At 45.6% G+C, this 23,304-nt stretch overlaps 1 long non-coding RNA gene across 3 annotated transcripts in view; it reads left to right on the top strand.

Moving 5' to 3' along the window:
* LOC141414759 (uncharacterized) overlaps positions 1-23,304 on the top strand; it is a 99,722-nt gene that overhangs the window by 5,123 nt on the left and 71,295 nt on the right. For all 3 annotated transcript variants that reach the window (XR_012439597.1, XR_012439596.1, XR_012439598.1), the window contains exons 2-3: positions 15,687-15,848; positions 19,209-19,247. This is a non-coding gene — a long non-coding RNA (uncharacterized lncRNA). The remainder of the gene's footprint in view (positions 1-15,686; positions 15,849-19,208; positions 19,248-23,304) is intronic.

Raw genomic sequence — 23,304 nt, 5'->3', positions numbered from 1 at the left:
GCTAGGAAGACAGGAAGGCAGGAAGGAAGGAAGGAAGGCAGGAAGGAAGAAAGCTAGGAAGACAGGAAGGAAGGAAGGCAGGAAGGAAGGAAGGAAGGAAGGCAGGAAGGAAGGAAGGAAGGAAGGCAGGAAGGAAGGAAGGAAGGAAGGAAGGAAGGCAGGAAGGAAGAAAGCTAGGAAGACAGGAAGGCAGGAAGGAAGGAAGGAAGGAAGGAAGAAAGCTAGGAAGACAGGAAGGAAGGAAGGCAGGAAGGAAGGAAGGAAGGCAGGAAGGAAGGAAGGAAGGCAGGAAGGAAGGAAGGAAGGCAGGAAGGAAGGAAGGAAGGCAGGAAGGAAGGAAGGAAGGCAGGAAGGAAGGCAGGAAGGAAGGAAGGAAGGAAGATGGACACTACAATTCTCCTGCCCTGCTAGGTCCTTGGGTTCTAGGAGATGGATAGGAGCTTGAGGCAGTCATCCCTCTGTAGCATCTTCCTGCCAGAACTTCTTCTCTTTCTTATGGCATGCAAGTTGCTGTCCTCTGAAGATGCCTTTCTTAGGATGGACACTTCCCTGAGCTTCATTCCTTGGCCTCAGTTCTGACCCTAGACTGCCAAGGACAAAGCCTGTCTCTCAGGACAGCTGTCCGACTCACTGAGGTATTTCTCAGACTCCCATGAGGCAGCTGTTCCCATGGTGCTCTCCATGACATGCTTTCTAGACGTCTTGCTTTCAGCTCTTTATATCAGGGACCCTAGGACCCCCAGAGAGTTGTAGGAGTCTTTCAGGGTCTGTAAAACTGATGATTGCAATGTTCTAGGCATGTGCAGTGTTGGGGTGGACAGAGGACCTGTAGATGTTGCAAGCTTCTCACAGGATGCTTGACTTCACGTGGCCTGAAGCCCTGCCCTATCTAGACCATGTCCTAGGATCCTGCTCTGTCTAGATTGTCTCCCAGGCCACTCTTGTTCTCGCTGGAGCTCAGTGGGTGTCTCTCTCCTTAGTAATGGCCACCTACTGTAAACAGCACTCTGTTTTAATGACTCGCTTTGCTTTCGAGTTTTCACTGAGTCCTCACATCTCTGCTCTGTGTGCCCAATTCTGCTGCGAATGGGAGAAAAGTGTCCTGAAAGGGTGTGTTTTGTCTATTTTGGGGTCGTGTTGCTTGATGTATCAGGTCAAGACAGTTATACCTTCCCGCCATGCTTTTCCTCATTAGGAAGTAAGCTTGCTGTCTATGGCACACGCAGGCTTCCTGCTATTAATGCAACTGCACTAGGTTTCTTTTGGTAAATATTTGCCTACAATGTTTTCTCCATCAGCTTATTTTAAATATGGCTCCTTATGTTTTCAGTGTGTCTCTTGTAAACAGCATAAGGCTGTTCTAAGAAAAATGTGATTTGATAACATCTGTCTTTCAGCTAGCAAGTTTAGTTCATTTATATTTATTATAATTATTGACACCTTAAACTTCTCTATAATCTTATTTTGTACTTTCTGTTTACCCTACCTTTAAATTTTCCTTTTCTTCTTTGTATTATTTTGGAAGTTATTACCTATACTTGTTTTCCTTGTTTCCTCTTTAAAAATTGCTTAATTTTTTCGTAGTTTTCATTAAAATTTTAACATATGCATTTAACTCAAGTTCTGCAATTTTTCTATCTTCCTCACATCCCATTTTTCTAAAATACAAAAATTTTAGAGTACTTTTGCTGTAATCAGTTAATTTAAATTTTATTATTTTCAACTGATATTTTAATTTGTCTTATTTTTATTACTCCTCCAATTAATTATGGTTATTTCATTTTGCCAGTGCTAGCTAGCTTCAATGGTATACTTACTGTCTTTGCTTACCTAGGACTTCTTTCTGGATTCAGTTTTCTTCTTTTTGAAGTCTTTCTTTTACTGCAGATCTGGTAAGTTCATTTTTAGTTCCTATTTGCCTATATACTTTTTATATCTCAAATGATACTATTACTAGGTATACAGTACTACCTTGACAATATTTTTTTTAACTTGGCATTTTGAAAATAATATTCTGTTTTCTGTGAGAAATCAGCTGTTTGTCCAATACTCAGTGTTCTGAGGGGGTCTGCTTTTCCTGTGGCTTTCAGAATGTCCCTTTGTTGTTGATCTACCTGTGTCACTGTGCTGCGTTCACGTGTGGTTGCTAGGGATTTGTGTCCTTGCATCTGAGGGTCCCTGTCATTAGCCTTTGGCATTTTTATTTCCTCTGTGGTTTTATGTTTTTTATTCCAGAGCTATCAGATGCACGTTTGCTGGTTCTTTGTCTTTCTTGCTGTTCATACTTCTTTCAAGTCTTTGCCTCTCTGTGACTCACCCAGCACCGTTTCTTTAGCTCCATCTTCCAGTTTGCTAATTCTTTTTGTTTTGTAGCTGGGGATTGAACTCAGGGTCTTGTGCATGTGAAGCTTGAGCTCTGCCAATGAGCTTCCCTTCCAACCCCAGTTCACTGCACCTTTTTTCCCCCATGTCTGTCTCATTTGCGCTTTTGCTTATCTACTGAGCTAAGATGTTTAATCATTACATTTTTCAGTTCTAAAAATCTGGGATTCCTCCTTATTTACTTTGTCTTTTTCATGTTTTTAAAATAATACCTTTAAACATTAAAATAATCCTAATTTGCATCTTGTATCTAATAATTCCATTAGATGGAGGTGTTTGGTGTTCATGGTGGGTTCCTCTGGGGCAGAGGGCAGAAGCTGAGATCACAGCCCAGGGCCAGACTTCCGGCATTTGAAACTCACTTCTTTTTATTTGCTGTGTGTTCTTGAGCAAGTCACTTCATTCCCTCCTATTCAGAATCCAGGAATAGGTACTGTATTAATGACAGAAGGAAAATAAGAATGCCTAATATTGAAAGGAGGCTGTGAGGACTAACCGGGACAATGAGGTAGGTAAATGACTTAAATCAGTGTCTGGTACGTGGACAGTCCTCAAAAAAGGGTAGTCTTCTAACACACAGCCCTGCTTTGTCTTGAAAATCCTGCACATCTTGGGTTAAGGACTTGCGCTTGCACTTGTTTTGACAAGTAGCCGGGGGACTATCAACCCAGGACCACTCTTCAGTCATTTCTTTACTTAGGTTTTTCCGGCCAAATAGTTGTCAGTTCAAACCCCAACGCCAACGCCAATGAAGACGTTTATGTGACAGATTCTCAGGGGAGACTGTTCCACCACGAGCCCAGATATTGATTTTGTCATCTTTTTTTTTCTATCTTGCATCATCCTATCACTGGTCTCTGTCTTAGTTTGTTTTCCACTATTGTGATTAAATACCTGAGGATAGATATTTTATAAAGGCAAGAGGTTTATTTAACTCAGATTTGGAGCCTAAAAATCCAAACAGTATGGTGCTGGCTACATCACATCATGGAAGATGGCCTCATGGTAGCCATATATGACAGAGATGGTCATACAGCAGGACCGGAAGCCAGACTGGGGAGGGGTCAGACTTGCTTTAAAAAAAAGAGAGATAGGGTCTTGCCTGGTTGCCCAAGTTGGGCTTAAGCAATCTTCTTGCCTCAGTAGCTGGACTACAGGCATGTACACTGTACCCTGCTCAAGGCTCTTTTCTAACAACCATTTTATAAGAACTAACCAGGGCCTCAGAAGAACTACCTTAATCCCTTCTGAAGGCAGTATCCCCAAAGACCTGATGACTTCATACTAGGTTTACCTCTTAAAGAGTCCCCCACCTCTTAACATTGCTACGTTGGGAGCCAAGCATCCAGGATGTGCCCTTGGGTCAAAGCACATCTAAACCATGGTGTTCTCCAAGGATCCTGCACGACTAGGGAGTGACATTTTTACTGCCTTGTGCAGGCCCAAGGTTTTGCTTCTCGTTTGGTTTGTTCGTGCACAGCTGTGGAACCAAGCTTCTTTGTTCTTCAAAATTGGTGAATGTCGCCTGAGGGCAGGCGACCTCTGCGTGGTCAGCTTCCTCTTTGCTTTTGGGCCAGGGATGATCTCATGCTCAGCTATGCATTTGACAGGATGTTCATTACTTATTCTCCAGGATTTCTAGGTGCTTTGTGGTAATAGGATTTTCAGATTGTGTAGATTTCTCCAAATAGAAGGACTTTTTTTTGTTGATGGTACTGGGGTTTGAACTCAGGACTTAGCATTTGCAAAGCAGGCACTCTACTGCTTGTGCCACACCTCCAGTCTATTGTGCTCTGGTTATCTTGGAGTTGGGGGTTTCATGAACTATTTGCCCAGGCTGATCTCGAATTGTGATCCTCCTCATTTCAGCCTCTCAAGTAGCAAGGATTACAGGCATGAGCCACCAGTGCCCAGCCAGACAGAATATTTTACAACTTACTCTAACCTCGTATTTTAGACAGGACAATACCCATCACCTCTTATATGACACCATGCTGGGACGACATGTTAGCCTCCCATGACACACACATGCTTTCCACTGCATCTGCTCACAGGCCCTGTCAGCACCTTCATGGACCTGAGAAACGTTGGGGACTTAGACTGTGGTTTGGCGATCTCCTTCTGGGTGACATCAACCTTCTCTCCTGTCACATGGAAGACATCAGTTGCCATCCTCTTGTTTTCTGTCCCCTTCCCCTCCTTCCTTTCTCTCCTCCTTCCCTTCCTAATCCTTCTTCTGTTTATAAAAAGAACTGTGGGAGAATGTGGGCAATTCCTTGCTAAAATAATGACATTTTATCTGCATTCCTTCCCCTGGGCTGTCAAGGGAACAGCCCTGTCAAAGAGAAATGGTGTTAGTCCACAGTGACCAGGCACTGGCTCCCAGAAGTTACCCTTTTATTTCCCCACTAATCATTTAAAAATTATTCCATACTGGAATTTTGCTCAGAAAGGTCAGTCTTGTTAGTTTGTCTCTAAAATTCTCCTTGTGCCCATTCTTGGAAACTGGAGTGGCATTTCCTGTCTTCAGACTGCTGGCATTTTCATAAGATCTTGATTTCTTCTGTGGACTTGCATTTGACCTGCCATGAGGATTTCATTTTCCTGATTATGAGTTGTCTGACTCTGAAAATGTAAAATTAGGGAAAGTCGCCAGAAAGGTTTCACCCCTCTGTCTTATCAGGAGATTGCAAGTTCTGAGATGTGAGAAACTTGAGAACAGAATTTACAGATTAAAGTTGAAGTAATATCAGCAGAGCAGTCAAGATCAGCTAGCGAAGGTGGAGGGCTGACCTAATTTTAAAAATAAGCCCTCCAAGTGGAGTGGGTAGATTCAGGAGAAGCCTCCATTCAGGAAAGGGGCAGGGGGAGAAGGTCCTGGAAGAGATTTAACTCCTCCCTTTCCTGGGGCACATGCTGGACCCTCAAATCCCACAGCCACCAAAAGCATCTGACATTGTGGTGTGGCTAGCTAGGGAGTGAGGAGAGCTGTCTCCAATTAACTTTCTAACTTGTAGGATTTAATTATTATTCATTTTACACAGGCATCAATCTTTAAAAAATATTTTATTTATTTATTTTTTTGCTACATGCAAAGTCCCTGTCCTTTCTGGGTTAGTTTTGCCATCTGTAAAATGAAAAATGAGGGGACAGGTTGGACTAAATTGTATCTTGGGGACCTTCCAACCTGAGTTGTTTTAAATCCAGTTACAAAGAGTGAGACAACCAAAGCCGCACGAGGCCAAGGTCAGCAGGAGATCTGGCTTGTCCTCACTTGGGGGCTCTTTGAAGAATAGGCAGGGGCCAGTTATCCATGGCCCCCACTGTTCCCTCAGCACTGGGACTCATGCCCACTTTTCAGCCTTCTTGGGGGATGGTGGTATTGGGGTTTGAACTCAGTCTCACGCTTGCTAGGCAGGCGCTCTAACCCTTGAGCAACTCCACCAGTTTGTCTATCCCCCTCCCCCTCTGCTTTTCTTCTTATTAAACTTTGAAGGTGATTTATGATGGTAGAGTTGGGTGGGCTGGTGGACAGCTGTGACCTGGTCGAGGCTGTGTAAAGTGGGAAGACCACCCTGTCTTTCCCTAAACTCTCCTTCTGCAGTGATTTCTTAGTCTTCCAAGGAGCCCAGAAAATTGTTACAAATGCACAGCAAGATTCTGGCAAAGCAGAGACTGTAACACCAAAATATTTCTTTTAATATTTTGGTTGGGAATGCAGACAGCTGTGAGAGGCTCTGATTCCGAATTCCTAGAGCGGGCGGAGTGACTGACAATCTCAGCACTTGTCAGGCGCCTTGGATGGGAGAGCTGCCTTTGCACGGGACAAGTATGGGGACCATGAAACCATGCGGGGCCTCAGAGCATCTGCTGAGGCTGTATGGTCTTTCTGGGACCCCCCTGAATCTCACGATGCTCCTTGGCTTGCCGTGAGGAGCATGAGGGCCACCCAGACTGCCTGCACACCTGGGCCTGTTGGGCTGTGCACCTTCTTCTTTGAGGCAAAATGTCACTTCTGCGGTCCTCATCCCTTCACTACCTCTGAGGCCCCTTCATCCCTCTCCACAGAGTGCCATAAGCCTTCCCTGTGCCACCCGAGAACAACAGGCTGAATGTCCCTAATACTACGTACTGACCGCACTGAGCCCCTCCGCATTTGGAGTAAGCCCTGTCTTATGGCCTTTTTACCACACTTCTACCTGCTGAGGTTTGAATGTGCCTCCAGACTTCCTGTGTTGGAAACTCAACCCCAATGCCACAACTGAAAGCTGGGACCTTTAAGAGGTGACTAGGTTACCCCTTAGTGAGTTCATGAATTCATGAATGAATGGAGTGAGTTGTGAGAGAGGGCTTGTTGTAAGAGAGAGTTTGTCTTTTATCTTGCACATTTCCTTATCCTGTGATGTCATCCAACATATTATGATGCAGCAAGAAGCCCTCTTCTCACCCTTGATCTTGGTCTTCCTGGTCTCCAGAACAGTGAGCCAAATAAACTTCTATTGTTTATAAATTTCCTAGGCTGTGGTGTTTTGTTATAGCTGCAGAAATCAGCCTAAGACACCTCTTCTCCTCCTCCCTCCCAGGCTTCCCTATGTTCCAGTCACACTGAACTGCTTGTCATTCCCAAGATGTCAGGAGTGGCTGTGATGTCCTCTTCCTGAAACCACTATTCTCCTTTACTGTCTCTGCAGAGTCTTCCTGGTCCCCTATCCCTTTGAGTCTGGTTTCTGTGGACTGCCATTGCAGCCTGTGGCTTCCTTGCTCATACCTGTCAGTTTGTGTCATAGACACTTACTTGTTTGTGTTTCTCCCCACTTGATTCTAGCCTATGCAAAGGCCTGGGACTGTGACCTTGAATTCTCATCTGTCCTTGGCACCTTGCATGTGCTAGCATATAGCAGAGGCCCAATAAGTACTTCTCCTATGAAGACATGAAGAAATATTTGAGACTGGTTAAGAGTCAACCCGGACAAGTTTACAGACCTGGAGGACAAGCTGGCAGAGACAGTTACCCAGGGCTTCTAAGGGAATTGAGGCAGGGGTGGTTTCTGAGATATTCTGGAATAAGCTGTCCTTTCACGGTGTGGCTGGAAAGTGGGCAGAGAGCTCATTTGGAGGCCTTGTATAGTGTATTGGTTAGATTTCCAGTGACATGTCAGCCTGGGCCTGTGTCCCCACATAGGGTGAGCCTTGCATGCAGGCTGGATCTCCCAGGAAGCCACTGGTGACAAGGAAGAGTGTTCAGGAAGTTTACTGGCAGAGGTGGGGTGTTCTCAGGTTCAATGTCTGTGAGAGGAGAGCAGGAAGTGAGCTGGACGGAGGGAGCAGATGGGTGGCGAGGCTGTAACAGCAGAGGTATCAGCCAAGCCCTAGGGAGCAGCTGGGACAGCCTTCAGAGCTGCCCCACACTGGAACAGTGGGCCAGGCTTTGTACCCCATTTTGGCACTCTTGTACAGGGTTGCCTTAAGAAAGAGGCACGTGTCATATTGTGTCCTTCAGATGCTGGGGATGTAGCTCCGTGGTAGAACGCTTGCCTAGCATGCACAAGGCTCTCAGTTCCATCCCCAGCACTGGGAAAAAAAAGAAACCTGTAAATATGGACTTTAGCTGGGCTTGGTGGTGCATGTCTATCATCCCCACACTTGGGAGGCTGAGGCAGGAAGATTATAAGTTCAAGGCCGGCCTAGGCTACATAGTGAGACCCTTTTTAAACAAGCACACAAAAAAGTCAAAACAAACCAAATTTTGGTCCTCCAAAAAAGATGTGTTCAAGTCCTAACACCAGTACGCGTGAATGTGAACAAAGCTACTGCAGGAGCTGGCAATCAGAGCTCCTCTGCGAGAGTGGTGATGGCTTTCAAGAGCAGAGGACTTTATATGGGTTTGGAAAGAAATTGTGGGAGGTTATGTAACTATGTATTGTCGGAGCAAAAAAACACCTTATTGAAACTCATTAGTGCATAACCATTTTATTTGTGGGTCCTTTAAATGTGGTAGATTGAATTGAAGAATCAGATTGTTTATGCTAGAAGGGACTGGAGGTGTACACTGAATTGAAAAGTGGGTCATCATAGGACCACACGGGGGCACTGGCTGGATCTCCAAACCCTGTGTTAAGCAAAGGCTGACGCAGGCATGGTGGGGTGGCCGCTACCCCAACCTGCCCTCCCCAGGGCTGGCCGAGGAACCCAGCCGGCTGTGGATTCCAGGGGGTGTTGCCGCCCAGTCCCTTCTTGAGCAGGTGGATAAAAGTCTCCTCCAGGAGAACCCCTAACAGGCACCTGGACAAGTTCATGGTCCTCCCTGGGGCTGCCTGCCTCTGTGCAGTGGCCTTGCCCTCTGCCTCCACTCAAGAATGCAACCAACCCTCTGGGTGACGTCATTTTGCTCTTCTCAGATAGAAATCATCAAGTGGAAAAGCATGGCTCTTCCAGAGTTGGCAGAGCTGGCCCTTGAGTGCCAAAGGCTTATGGGATAAGCCGCCAGACTTACAGGCCTATCACTCTATATCCTGAGAACCAGAGGCCCATGGATTTGGGCTCCAGAGGCCAGAGACTTTTGGCCCCAGGTGCTCAGGTTGGAGGCTTTACTCCTCCGAGCTTTGATTGCCCACACCTCTGAGCAGCAGTTAGTGGGAGCAGCAATATACACGAGCTCCTGTTATGACTTCCGAGCCTCAGGGGTTCGCGCCTTTGGCTCCTAACAGCAGCTAGTGTCACATCTCTCCAGCCTTGGCTCTTACAGTGATGATACAGCTCTTAGGTCTTGGATGTTGGGACTTGGCTCCCCGAACTCTTCTAGGGACCAGCGCCTTTGGTGCCTCCACCTTCTGTTCTTCACAGCCTTCTCTACACTTCTGCCTCTCTTTATTGTCTCTGTCACCTCTGCTCCTGCCATCTCTGCCCCTGCTCACTCTCAAACTCTTCATCTGCCTTCTTGCTGATACCTCTGCTGCTGCTCCTACAGTCATTGCTGCTTCACTGTCTCTCTTTGTATTACCAGCTCAGCCCACTCTAGTTATGACAAAAATCTAAAGTAAGCAAAGAAATGATCACCTTGGAGAAGACTTTTATTGGGTCTAATGTTGCAACACCAGGGAGCGGCACAAGAGGACATCCTCCAGCTCAAATTAAAAAAGTGATTAAAAAAGTGAGCTGAACAGTCTGCTTATATATCAAGAAAGGGGGTGTGGCAAGGGTGTCTGCACCAATCACAGCACAGCCCTTCACGGAAATGAAGGACTGTGTTTGCACTAATCACAGAGCTTCTGCTGGGTCACTAGGGGACGAGCTCCCTGTGTAGCCTGCTATGATAGTAAAAAGTCTGGCACAAGTTGTTTGAGACAGTTGTGGCTGAAATAGTGCCTTCTGGAGTTGGAGCTGTGCTTTGACAGCAAGCAGTTGTGGTTGCTGTGTCACTTCCTCAAGGCATCTGTGGAGTGTTCAAAGCAGCAGGACTGTGGGCAGTCCCACCAGCTGCCAAAGAGTAGCTGCTTGGCTGACAGACCTTCACTCACAGCAGCTAAGCACCAGGGAAGAGCCTAGCAACTGCCAATCAAGGAGTCAAATCACCTTGATCCTCAACATCTTAGTTTATTTAAATAAAATTAAAAGAATCTTGAGAAGGGGTATTTGCAATATAGCCCTGTCATTAATAGTAGCAGCACTTTAGCAGTATTTAACAGTGTTCTATTCTTAGCATACACCCATCGTGAGAGTTGGGTCATTTTCTCTGTCTCAGGAAGACTAATGGCTAGCTGCAGGTTGCCCTGTGTGGCTGTGAAATCCTGTCAGCTGCTCTGAGTGGCTGCCCTCAGCCCTGGTAGGGACTGATCTCCAGGCCCCCCACAGCCTCCCTGCACACAAATCCTGAGCACAGCTGTGTGGGCAGGGCATCCTTCTGCTATTTGTCATCACAGATGGTGGTAGAGGGGCCGCCCCACCTCTCTGCAATCATGGCACCCCTCCCCTCCAGCTCAGCACAGGGCCTGCAGCGTGGGGTGGGAAGAGAACAGTTGAGCCTCTCTCTGAGTGAGCAGGATGGGGTGTCCCTGTGGCTCACTGTGTATTCTTCTTCTGATCCATGTCCTCTCAGCTCACAGCTGTGCTCAAGCCTCTGTCCTCAATTTTGTTCTAGGGAGCCAAGCCTTCCTCTCTGTAAGACAATGTCCTCTGCCTCCATTCTTCCTTCTGCAGACCCCCCTCTGAGGGATCAGAGACTCAATTTTAATTGGGAGATAATCATTAATCTATGATGCTAATTACATGATCTTTCATTCCTGCTGAGGGTATATGGTTTGAGGCCACAGACTTTCATGCTGCACCCACACAGCAGGGGAAGACAACCTCTGCCCTCCTGAAGTCTTTGGATGGCACTGCAAATGGTCAGCATGGTAGACTCCACCACTCCCATCTTCTCTGAATGTAAATGGCAGGGTGTGGGGCCCTGGTCTTCAGGCCAGTGGCTGGTCTTCTGTTGGTGACCGTTGGAGGGCCCAGATGGAAGGGCCATTCCCTCCTGCCCTGGGCATCCTGAAGTTTGTGGCAGGAACTGTGGCTGTCATAGTCTATGGTCTGAAGAGTTCAGCCATCCTCCTTGGCTGACGCTGTGACTGCTCTGTAGGTACCCTGAGGTCTGGGTGGGACTTCCATTAGCTCCTGGCTCAAAAAGCCCCATGAATTGTGCCCTTGGCTTCAGGGTTGCTTTGCTCCCACTAACAGGTTTTCTCTGACAAGTCCCCACGCCAGGCTCTCAACTGATTCCTGCCCCCCACTATACCTAGGGTGCCCTCCATGTTGTGTGGCGCCAAGTAGGTTCTTCCAAGGAGGCATCACTGAGCCTCCATGTTTACTGGCTGCTCTGGCCTTGGTGGGGATGACAGTCCCAGGAATGTGCAGGTGGGAGTCTAAAGCCTGGGAGGTGGAGACCCCAGGGATGGGAGAGAGCAGAGCAGGTGACCTCCAAGAGTCCCAAAGGAGAATCAGGGTGGGGCCCTGACTCTGCTTTCAACTTTTTCTTGCTCCTGTGAACCTTCTGGATCAGACACCTTGGCCTAGAAAAGTAAGTGCCACCTGCCTCTGTCCCCTTTTTTCCTCACCATCCACCTGGCTGGAGGCTCACACTTTCTGTTTCTCTTACTAGTACTGAGACTCTCTCTCCTTGGCATCTTCTCCTTCTGGAAGTGGATCTTCTGTAACTCCTTCCCAAGGCTGGAAGGCTGCTAGGGAACACGATTTCAGAAAGGAAGGAAAAGCATCCTTCGCATTACCTCTGCCTCCCTAGGTCAGGAGCTACTTGAGGACAGGGCCTGCTGTCTGGTCACCTGCTCTTGCCACCAGGTCTGTTCTGCGGCTAGTGCTCTGTGAGGAAACAAGGATACGAGAGTGAACAAGAGGCTGTTCTCAGGTGTCAGGGTCACCTGGGTGACTCAGAGGCTGTGCACACTGGTATTTTCAGCATACAACGAAACCACAGACTGCAGCTCTCCCCTAGAGGACTCCCGATAACCCAATAGGCTCCTGGGGACTCTCCCGGAGGCCTTGGGAAGGGCTTGGAGAAACACTGTCCCGGATGTTTCTGTGAAACCTCAAATGACCTTAGTTCTCCTGTTATGGTTTGAATATGAAGTGTTCCCTAAAATGGCTCATGTGTTAAAGGCTTGTTCCCCAGCTGGTGGCACTGGTGAGAGGGGATTGGATGATGAGGAAGTTACCGTCATCAGGTCAGGTGTTTTGTCACAGTGGTGGACACACCCGAATGTTGCTTAGATGACTGTGATAAACCAAGTGATTTGGGTATAAAACTCAGCATCCACAAACGAAGATCAGGTCTGGGAACCAGTCCAAAATGCTCTTCCCTCCAGATAGGAATGGCATTTTGCCTGTGCATACCGAAGTCAGGGCCAGCCCTTTGGGAGAACCCCGTGTGAGCAAAGTTACAGGGGACGGAGGGCAGAGGCCACTCGTGTTTCCAGAGTGGTGCAGCGGGTGAGCCTTCCCTGGATGTGGGCCACAGGGAACCTGGTCCCCAGGGTCGTGGGTACTCTCCCTAAGGGTAGCACCAAGCAGTAAAGGCAGAACGTCGTCTGGGCTGGAGAGGACAGGCACCTCCAGCACAGGACAAGGTTATAATGGGGACCGCTGGCTGCAGGACTTTCACAGAAGTGGACATTTTTCCCTCAGAAAGGAGTGGAACATGATTTTGAGTAGTGCTGGTTTTAATGCAGCGGAGAGCTTTCTGGATTCTTCCTTGATGTCTACTGTGAGGGCTGTGCCACCAAGAAGGGGCCGGGAAGAGACGCAGGAGATGAGATGAAAAGTTTCCATTATGGGGTGTTGGGCCAATGGGATTGTCATCGTTCCTGACTGAGTACTGGCCAGGGGATGATGGGTATTACTGAGGGAAGAAACAAGGACAGTTTGCTAAGACTGTGACAGCAGGACGTGAAGCCATAGACAGGACCAGAGCAGACCTGTCGTTGACCTCTAATGGCTCTGAGTGAGTGGACCCTGCTACCAATTGGCTGGGTGAAGATTGGGGAGGGCACCAGAGAAACCCTGAAATCCATGGTCTGTTGAGGCCTTCTGACACGGTGTGGTTTCCATCCAGCACCTCATTAACTCCCCCATACCCATGACAGTGACCACTGTCACACCCCATCTGACAGTGAGGCAAACAGACACTGGGAGACTGGGTGATTCACTGTGGACAAGAGGCCTTCCAATGGGTGATAGCAATCACAGTGAGACCTGTTACCACTGTAAGAGACGAGCTGTCAGAGATGAGAACTCAGATGTGGGTGGGAGTGCTTTTATTAATTAATTTGTCAACTTACACATATCATTTGACATATTTACTGAGCACCTGCTATTTGCTCAACTGGACAGAGAAAAGCTCACAAAGGTGGTGTCACGAGCCCCTCAGCCAGATGTGAAGTGGCTTCTCTGGGGTCACCAGCTGGCTAGGGCAGGGTGAGGATTAGCAGAGTTCCTGGCTCCTGTGCCTTCCAGTGCCACAAGCTCCCGTGGAAGGACCTACTTCCTTTCCCATGGGACCTGGACTAGCAGGCTGTATTCCCTGTATGCTTGCCGTGGTCCTGGCTGCGCACATTAAATGTAATACAAAGACATAATTATAGCAATGAAGAACATCCCAAGTTTTTTCTCAGCCACCTGCTGTAATCAGAAACAGTTACAGAATGCATTGTAATAACTTGTCACCCATTTTCTAAGGTAGGATGCACTAACTCCTAATTACAAGCCAAAGCTAGAGATGAGCAAATAAATATGCATGTCAGTCTGAATGCTATAATTAGAGCTACCATTTGGCTAAAGAAAAGTAGAGACGTTTTAATTCCAGGTCTCTGTGGGAATGTTAAGTGGCTGCTAGGGAATCATCCATGTGCGTTAGCATGTTAGGGTCTGAGGCTGAGATTCCAATTCTGTGTTTATTTCCAGAGGCATGTTAACATGATAATTAGTGTTTTTCAGGTATTTCTGACAGCAAGTCAGGATGATGTTCTGTATAGCATTTCTGTATTTGCAGGACAGATGTGTTGGCATCACTCACTGGCACCCATGGTTGGGCGATGGCAGGATGGACACACAGACTATTCAGTCACCTCTTAGGTAGTTAGGACAGATGGGTCTGTTATTTCCAATAGGTGAAGAAGTGTGTTCTCACTGTCTTCGCAAATGCTCTTCTGCCTCATTTTCTTCTTTTTCTGGAGGCACTGGGGTTTGAACTCAAGGCTTTGTGCTTGCTGGGCAGCCACTCTACCACTTAAACCATGCCCTCAGTTTCCTTTTTGATCAAGTCATTTTTGGTATAGGGTCTAGCATTTCGACCAGTGTCCACAGTGTTGTCCAATGTTGTCCTGGATCACAATCTTCCTATTTATGCTGCCCAAGTGTCTGGGATGACAGGTGTGTACCACGGTGCCCAGCTATTGATTGAAATGAGGCCTCCTTAACTTTTTGCCTGGGCTGGCCTTGAACCATGATCCTTTCAACCCGTGCCTCTCAAGTACATAAGACTACAGGCATGAGCCACCATGATCTCCCAGGTCGCAGCTCTTTATTTGTTCCATCTCAGCTGGGAAAATTGTTCACCAAAAGCTTTTCAAAACTCAGGTTGGTAGAAATCTCAGTGAAAGTGTTCCATCTTTGCCACACAAGACCATGTTCTGGAACATTCTGGAGTGTTCTCTTGATGGCCAGGGAGCATGCTTTCCTGAAGAGGCTGCTGTTCTAGATACTACCATTCTCAGCAACTCCTGAAGGCAAGGCCTAGGCCTGGAGCTTCTGCTCCAGGCACTTCAGTAGGGCTTTCCTGCCCATCCCAAAAGGAGGTCCTACATAGAAACGAGCCCTTCTTTAAGTGACTGTGTTAAAGCCACAGTGGAACCTCAAGGAGACAGGTTGATGGACTGACCCCATGACTGTGCTGAAGGTGGGAAAGACACAAGTCCTTGAGCCATGGAACCAGCCCCATTGCCCACCTGGAGTCTCTGGTGATGTGGGAAGCAGCTGCCCATACATTTTAGTGGCTTTTCTTCAGCTTCCTGTTCCTTGGGCTGGAGCTTCCCGCTTGGAGGGTGCTGCTCTAACCTGGGGGTGCACTTCGTGTTACAAATGGCATGCTTGGGGTGTTCAGTGATCCTCTCCCTCCTCCCTGCTGCTGTGATGTCAGTGTCACTGGATGAGGGATGGGGATGGGGATGGGGTTCCCTCAGTTTCCAACTGAGGTCCACAATGGAAAGAATTTCAAGGTGCCTCACAAAAGGAGAGTCTCTCAAGGTGGAAGTCAAGCAAGGGCTCATTTTAGTGTAGCAGGATAAAGTGGGGGGTGGGGAGATATTTCCTGCACCTCACACAGGAAATGCAAGTGAAGATTACACATGATGGTTCTTTTCTGGGGTCTTTCTGCTTTCTGAACTGGAGATTTCACATGGTCATGTGTGTAATTATTAGACAATGGTCTGGGTGGCCAAGAAGGGTTCTGCTAATTATTCTGAATCAGGGAGATGTGACCTAGGTTTACCCAAAACACAGGACAGCAGGTGAGTTTCAGACATGCCTTTGTCAGACAGCCCCTTCAATTTTCCCTCTCTCTACCCATCCCAGGGGTCTCACAGCTTCTTAGTATCTCCAAGGGGCTCCCTTAGTTATGTCTCCCTGTTCTTGCAACTTAACATCTAAAAGGTGGTGGGAGGGGAGCTAGCTGCTCTGGCTTTCCAGCTTGCTTCCTGGTTCTGATGTCTGGGACTGACCCTGTTAATATTTCTTTTTAATTTTCACCACAGGAGCACAAAGCAGGAGGAAGGCGGCCACAGGCTCCTGCATGTCTAACTGGTCGCACATCTTGCGACATCGCTGACTTCCGCCTAGCCCCACCTGCCCCGTGCTCCCTGGAGGCGCCGTGCGCATGTCCGACTCCTCCTCACTAATGACTCCTCCTCACCAAGGTACCAGTGAGTCCCTGCCAGATGGGGATGACGAGGAGAAGGGTCTGGATGCTTCTTTTCCAGTGACTTCCAGGTTGTGGGCTTTTTCTGTGCATCCCCTCAGCCTCGTTTTATGATGGGGAGGAGGGCTTAAACTTCCCCTGTTCCAAGGGGAGAAGTGAACTCTGGACGACTGACACACCAGCGTTGGTGTAGAAACTTGGGACTGTGGGAGGCTTCCCTGCCTGACCCCAGGGTGGAGAATACCGAATGGATGAATGAACCAATATGGTGCCTGGCACTCGGTGTGCAATTAATAATTGTTAATTGATTCAAATGAGTAAACCAGGAAAAACCAAGTATACCTACCGGAAACTCGAGAAAAAATTAGTTTTTTCCAACAAAAAGATCACTGGGCAACTGATGAGAATAAAATCTTCACTATAGGATTCCTTTGCAGTGGTCAGCTCTTCTAAACACATTCCACCGGGCTCCATCAAGGGACGGATTCCTTAGACCTTAGGCATCTCAGGGCACAGGGTGAGGTGTGCCTCCTGGACTCACAACACTGCCTGACAATTCCCTGAGGCATTGCTTGGTGGGGGAGGTCTCTCTGTTCCCTACCCTCACCCCAGCCTCCACTGGCACATTGTCACCTGCTGGGACTGACACTTGATGCTTGTCATCTCCCTAGTTTTTTTTTGTTGTTGTTTGTTTTGAAGTACTGGGGCTTGAACTCAGAGCCTACACCTTGAGCCACTCCACCAGCCCTTTTTGTGATGGGTATTTTTTGAGATAGGGTCTCATGAACTATTTTCCTGGGTTGGCTTTGAACCATAATCCTCCAGATCTCTGTCTCCTGAGTAGCTAGGATTACAGGTGTGAACCACTGGTGCCTGGCTCTCCCTGTTTTTTTTTTTTTTTTTTTTTTTTGGTGGGACTGGGGTTTGAACTCAGGATTTCAACACTCAAAGCAGGTGCTCTACCTCCTCTTCTCCCTGGTTTTAATCCATTTTCCCAGACACAGTTGCGAGAGTATGATCTTCTTTGCCTGCAGTTTGAAGAACTTTGTACGCTCTAGTCTTCCCATCCTGGACTCCACTCCACCAGCAGAGCTCTTTCCTGTCTGTGAGACTAGGCCCAGAGCTGAGGGAGGCAGCAAGACGGCTTTGAGGCAAACAGAGTCACAGTATATCTGTCACTAGACCCACATTTAAAATGTACTGTGCAGTGGCATTTCGTATAGTGACAAAACTATACTAGTGGTGATCGTCACCACTATAAACTTCGGAACATTTTTAATCACCTCCAAAGAAACCCTGTACCAATTAGCAGTCATTCCTTCTTCTTTCCTCCCCTTGCCCCTGGCAACCATTTATCTATTTTCTGTCTCTGTGGATTTGCCTCCTTTGAACATTTCCTATAAATAGAATCATGCCCTAAGTGGCTTTTTATGTCTGGCCTCTTTCTCTTAGCACAATGTTTTCGTGGTTCATCCGTCATCCCTGTGGAAACTCTGTTATTACTTCATTCCTCTGTGTGATGAAAAATGGCATTGTATGGACATATCCTATTTTGTTTATCCATTCATGAGTTAATGGAAACTTGGGTTGTTTCCACTTTTTGGCTGCCAAGAATAGTGCTGACATGAATATTCACGTGCAAGTTTTGGTGTGGACATAGGTTTTTAGTTCTTGCAAGAGTGGATTTTTTTGTTGTTGTTGGCAATACTGGAGTTTGAACTCAGGGCCTTGCACTTGCTAGGCAGATGTGCTACCATTTGAGGCACACCACCAGCCCATGTTTTCAGTTCTTTTAGGTAGATACCCAGGGATGGAGCTGTTTGGTCCCTTGGGAATGCTCTGCTCACTGTTTCATGAATTGCCAAACTCTTTTCACACCGGTGGCACCATTGAACATTCCCACAAGCAGTGTGTGAAGTCTCCACTTTCTCCATCCTCACCGGCACTTATGATGGACTTACTATGTCCCTTCAAGTAGACAGGAGGTGGCACCTTTTTATTACTTTTACTTGCATTTCTCCAATAATTAATGAGGTGAAGCACCTTTTCATGTGCTTGGGTGACATTTTAACTTTTATTTTTAAATTAATTTTATTTATTTAATTTTGGTGGTACTGGGGTTTGAACTCAGGGCCTCACACTTGCTAGGCAGGTGCTCCTACCACTTCAGCCATTCCACCAGCCCTTTTTTGTGATGGGCTTTTTCAAGATGGAGACTCTCAAACTATTTCCTGGAGCTAGTTTCAAACGTTAATCATCCTGATCTCTGCCTTCTGAGCAGCTGGTATTACAGGTGTGAGCCACCAGTGCCCAATTTTCATGGGGAAATTTTTAGATTTTGGGGGGAAATGTCTATTTAAATTCTTTGCCCATTTTATGAATCATTCGTCTTTTTATTGAGTTGAGTTCTTAACATAGTCTGGACACTCTTATCAGATATAAAGTTTGCAAATATGTTTTCCCACTCTGTCTTGCCTCATAACTTCCTTGAATAGTATTCTCTGAGGCACAAAAGTTTTAAATTCTGAAGTCCAGTTTATTTGTTTGTTGGTTGCTTATGTTTTAGGTAACATATCTTTAAGAAATCTTCATTATGAAGATTTAAACCTACTTCTATTTGGTAAGACTTTTATAATTTTAGACTTCACATTGATCCATTTTGAGTTAATTTTTGTATGTGTTTTAAGGGTCCAAGTTCATTCTTTTGTACATAAACACCCAATTCTCCCAGTAGCACTTGTTGAAAAGACTATTCTTTCCCTTAGAATTGTCTTGTCTGAAATCTCTTGAACACAGGTAATGGATTTATTTCTGGACTGTCGATCATACGCTGCTGATCTGTGTGTCATCCATATAGACAGTACCCCACTGTCTTAACTACTCTAGCTTTGTAGTAAATTTTGAAATCAGGAAGTGGAAGTTCTCCAACTGTGCTCTACTTTTTCCACAATTGTTTTAAATATTCTGGCTCCCTTGCCAGAATATGGATTTTAGGATCAGCTTGTTAATGTCTGGGAGAAATCAGCTAGAATTTTGATAGGTATCGAATTGAATCTGTAGGACAATTAGGAGGTTATTGCCATCTTAACTGTATTAAAATTTGTAATTCATGAGCATGGAATATCTTTTTCATTTATTTAGATTTAAATCTTTTATTTCAGCTATGTTTTATGATTTTCAGTATGTAAGCAGGACTTGCTCTACTTTCATTATTGTAAGTGGAATTGTTTTCTTAGTTTCCTTTTTGCATTGTTCACTGTTAGTGCATAGAAATACAATGGGTTTCCATATGGGTCCTGTATCATGCCATCTTGCTGAATTTGTTTATTCTAATAGTTTTTTTTTCTTTTCTTTTTAGGATTTCCTATATACAAGATCATGCCATCTACAAATACAGGTACTTTTACTTCTTCCTTTCCAATCTGTTGGTGTTGTCTTTCTTTTTTTTTGGCTGGTTGCCTTGGGGAGAACCTCCAGTACAATATCCAGAGTGATGCTAAATAGAAGACAGACGTCTACCTACAAAATGTGTCCACAAAACTTTTGTCTCCCCATCTTGTGGAGAGGAAATGGGAATTAAGTTCTTTCAAAATGCTGAGAGAGAGAGAGAGAGAGAGAAGCAGTAAAAAACAAAAATAAGGCTAAATGAGAAGTATAAAATGAGATAATAATGCTAACTCCAAATAGATCAATGGCAACAATGAAAGTAAACAGATTAAATTTTCTTGCTAAGTCAGAAGCTCTAAAAATGGATAAGAAAACAAATCTAGCTATGTGCTACTATAATTAAAAAACAATGAGACAGAAATATTGAAATTTTAAAAAGGTAAAACATATGAAAATAACAAAAAGATAAAAGGATAACCAAAAAGAAGTTATTAGTTTTATTAATTTATGTTATTGCATTGAAGGTTATAGGAATTACTAAGTATGGTAAAAGAGAAATTTCACAAGGAAAAGCTAAAAATTCTAGACTCGTATGTTCCTGAAATGTGTCCTTAAAAAAGATACAGCAAAATTTGACAGACTTAAAGATGCAGCAAAATTTGGCAGACTTTTGAGAAGTTGGCCAAGCTATTGTCACAGAGAGGGGTCTTGACACCAAGTTCCTAGAACTGATCGTTCCAGCAGAAAACTGGTATGAGAAGAGTTGGCCAACACCAACAGGCTTGACCTGCACAGAGCGAGCTACACAGAACTTGTACTCCACAGTTAGGAAGTTTGCATTTTAATTTCCAAACATACCATGAAACATTTACAAAAATCAGCCATGTACTAGCACTCAAAGCAAATATGAATAAACATAAAGCAAATTAGTATGATATAGACCTTTCTGTGGTCAGAGGAATAAAATGAAAAAGATTGACAAGAAGTTTATCTTATAGAAGTTGAGGGAGGCTGGCAGACTTTCCACCAGTCAGCAAGGAAAAGGCACAGTCACACGAACCTTGTTGGAATTTGTACTATTATTGATTTTGATTTATTTTGTCCAAGCTATTACTTATTTTGATGGGGGTTGGAGAAGCAGAAAAGGAGGCATGGTGAAACCTTGTTTACTGAGTAATTTCTGTTATGAAAATTAAAATGTGACTATAGGGTTTGGTCGTTGCAGGTCCAATTTTGCAATCTTTCCGTGACAGTTTCACACTGTAGAACATGTAGGAACCACGTGTTTAAAACTCATTACCACTGAGCAATTCCATCTTGCTCCCCTGAAAATATTTTATTCTCCCAACATGCACAGGAATTTTGTGCAGAGACCCCATAGTGTTTGACACATGGCTGTTTCCTCTACTCATCCAGCACCAAAGATGTGATGGCAGATGGGGTTATTTCATGGTAACGGCTGAAGAGATGCCCTGGGAATACTGAATTTATTCTGACATTGTCTAACACTTCCACAGATGTAAAAATTCACTACCAAAAGAATACAAGCTTGCAATTTCCTTAATTACCCATCTGAGAGGTTCTTCCTTATCTGGACAGTTTGTGAAAAAAAAAACAAAACGAACAAACCAAGCAGTGCTGGGGTAATGATGAGAGAAGTGCCAGATGAGCCTAGTAAGTTCTAATGATCCAGAGACAAACAGGAGAGGCAATAAAAGAGAAATAAAATAAATATGGTGGATAGTGTAATAGCTGACATCTACCCAACCCGTGTCGGGGCCCATTGTGTAGTAAGGTACACATTTTTTTAAGATTGCAGAATCTAGAAATTCCTATAGAGGAATAGAAAAAAGCAAAACCAAAAAGAGAGGAACTTTTGAGGTTAACCAACAAAATGCTTCCCATTCAATCTGCATTTCAAGTCAGTAGAACAGAAAAGGCGACCCAGACCCTAGTGTTCACATTTTCTCTTAGACATGGAGCACACTGTCTTGCACAAATTCTGATTTTGTGTGGGCTACTGCAATCGATGTTAACATTGCAATTTCATTAGTAAGTTTGAAATGCATTTTGAGGAAATAAATCAAAATTGCACTTAGACAAAGTTCTTTGCCTAGGTCTTCTGCGACAGAGCTGGGATCCCTTGGTGGGGGCAGTGCTTAGGGATTAAAAGGAGATCCACCATAGACCTGAGTCTACACACTTAGTAAAAACACCCTGAGGGCCCAGTGGCACTAATTAGTGCAAAAGAGTCATCAGAGTATAGAACAATTCCAGAGGTGGATGTAGACAGCAAGGTGGAGGAAAGGCTAGCTCATCTGTGGCATGCATGCAAGAAAATTGCTGCTTGTCACAGCTGCTGCCAATTAAGTGCGTCTTTGAGTCAGGTGGAAGAATAATTAATCCAAAACCCATTGTTCTTTTCTCATCCACAAAACGTAGTGTCTTGGGAATCCTAGGAGCTTCTAGTGAATTAGGAATGAGTAATGCAATGCTGTCATTTTATTTTGGGTGCTAAAATACACTTCTGTCAAACTTAGATTTGTCCTTTGTAAGGTGGGCAGGGTAAGAGAAAGTCCAGGGAGAATAATGGGAATTTTATTGTTGTTGCTGCTGCTGTTTGAGATGGGATCTTGCCATGCTGCCAGGCTGGTCTTCAACCTGTGGGTTCAACTGATTCTCCAATCTCAGACTCCCAAGTAGCTGGGACTACAGGCAATGCCACCAGGCCTGATGATGGAAAATACTGAAGTGAAGTCAGCCAGTGGGGGTGTTGGAGGACCCAGCTTCACAACACCTGTAGTTAAACACTGCCAATTGCCAATCCTAGGACTGTGAGCAATTATTTCACAAACTTTGAGTCTGCCTCTTTATCAGTTATAAAAAGAAAATGGAAGGGTATTCTGCTTATTGTTGCTATAAGAATTTAATGAGAAAAGGAATGTGAATTAATTAGAACTTAGTAGATGACCAATAAATCTTAATCCCCATCTTGCTTAGCAGTAGCAAAGTTATAGCTTTAACAACTACAGAAAGTAGCTGAAGACTGACAGTAAAGGCTATTTCTGTATGTTTATTTGTGGACACAAGATATTGGTGATGATGATTCTTGAACGACTTGTTGGAAGGGAGAGGCCAGCAGACACACTGAGAGGTTTCTATTCCCTCCCAACCTGCACCTGTGCAACAGTGGACTTGGTGCTCTTTCTTGTGGCTTTGGTTTGGTTTCAAAGTCACTGTTTTCTAGGGTCAGGCTGACACCTACAATCACTTTGCTGAAAAACTGAGGGTCCAAGTCTGGATGGAGACTTCTTTGTAAGACTGACATCCAAGTTCCCCATCTGTAACTTGTTCTCACAGATCCTGGGGCTTCCAAGAACTGTCTGACCTCCAATTCCCTGAGCCCTGTCTTGTGAGTCCAGGTTTGCTCTTGCCAGAGTTGTCCTTGTCTGTTTTTCACCCCAAGTATCACACCACCTATGTCTGTCAGCAAATACACTACTTGCTGACTGTGCTTTTAGGTGAGCCTATGGCACGTTTTCAATCCAGACTCCAGAGCTGCCTGTCTTGTTGGAAGCAGCCAGTTGTTCTGTGTGCAAGGAGAAGGGGATGGCGTAGTGAGACAGAGTGGGGACAGGCATCTCCCCATTATCAGTAGCTGCAGTCTGACTCCTCACTTGGAAAGTTCTGCCTTATGTCTGACCCTCTTCTCCTGGCCATGAACCTTGGACAGAAGGTGGTGGACCCTCTCTACCTATGCAGCAGGTGGATGGAGGGCAGACAAGAGAATAACAGAGGCTAGGGTTTGGGAACAGAGGAGGCTGTGAGCCTGGAGATCAAGTGCTGGGTGTGCGGAGGTAGTGGCCTCTGGCCATGAAGTTGGTATATGTCCCAGAAACTCCGAATTTCCCACCCTCCCACCTATCTTCCCTTCCCTCTTCATCCAGCAGGACAGGGATGTGCTGTTCCTGTGACCACTGAAACTGTGCTGCCCAGACTGGTTTTCTGAAGGTGTGGTGCCACCAGGTCATGGTGTGGATATGCTGGGTGGAGATGGAGATTTGGGG

Source organism: Castor canadensis, chromosome 12 (genome assembly GCF_047511655.1).
Source record: "Castor canadensis chromosome 12, mCasCan1.hap1v2, whole genome shotgun sequence".
Taxonomy (NCBI): domain Eukaryota; kingdom Metazoa; phylum Chordata; class Mammalia; order Rodentia; family Castoridae; genus Castor; species Castor canadensis.
This window is presented reverse-complemented; position numbering and strand designations above follow the sequence as displayed.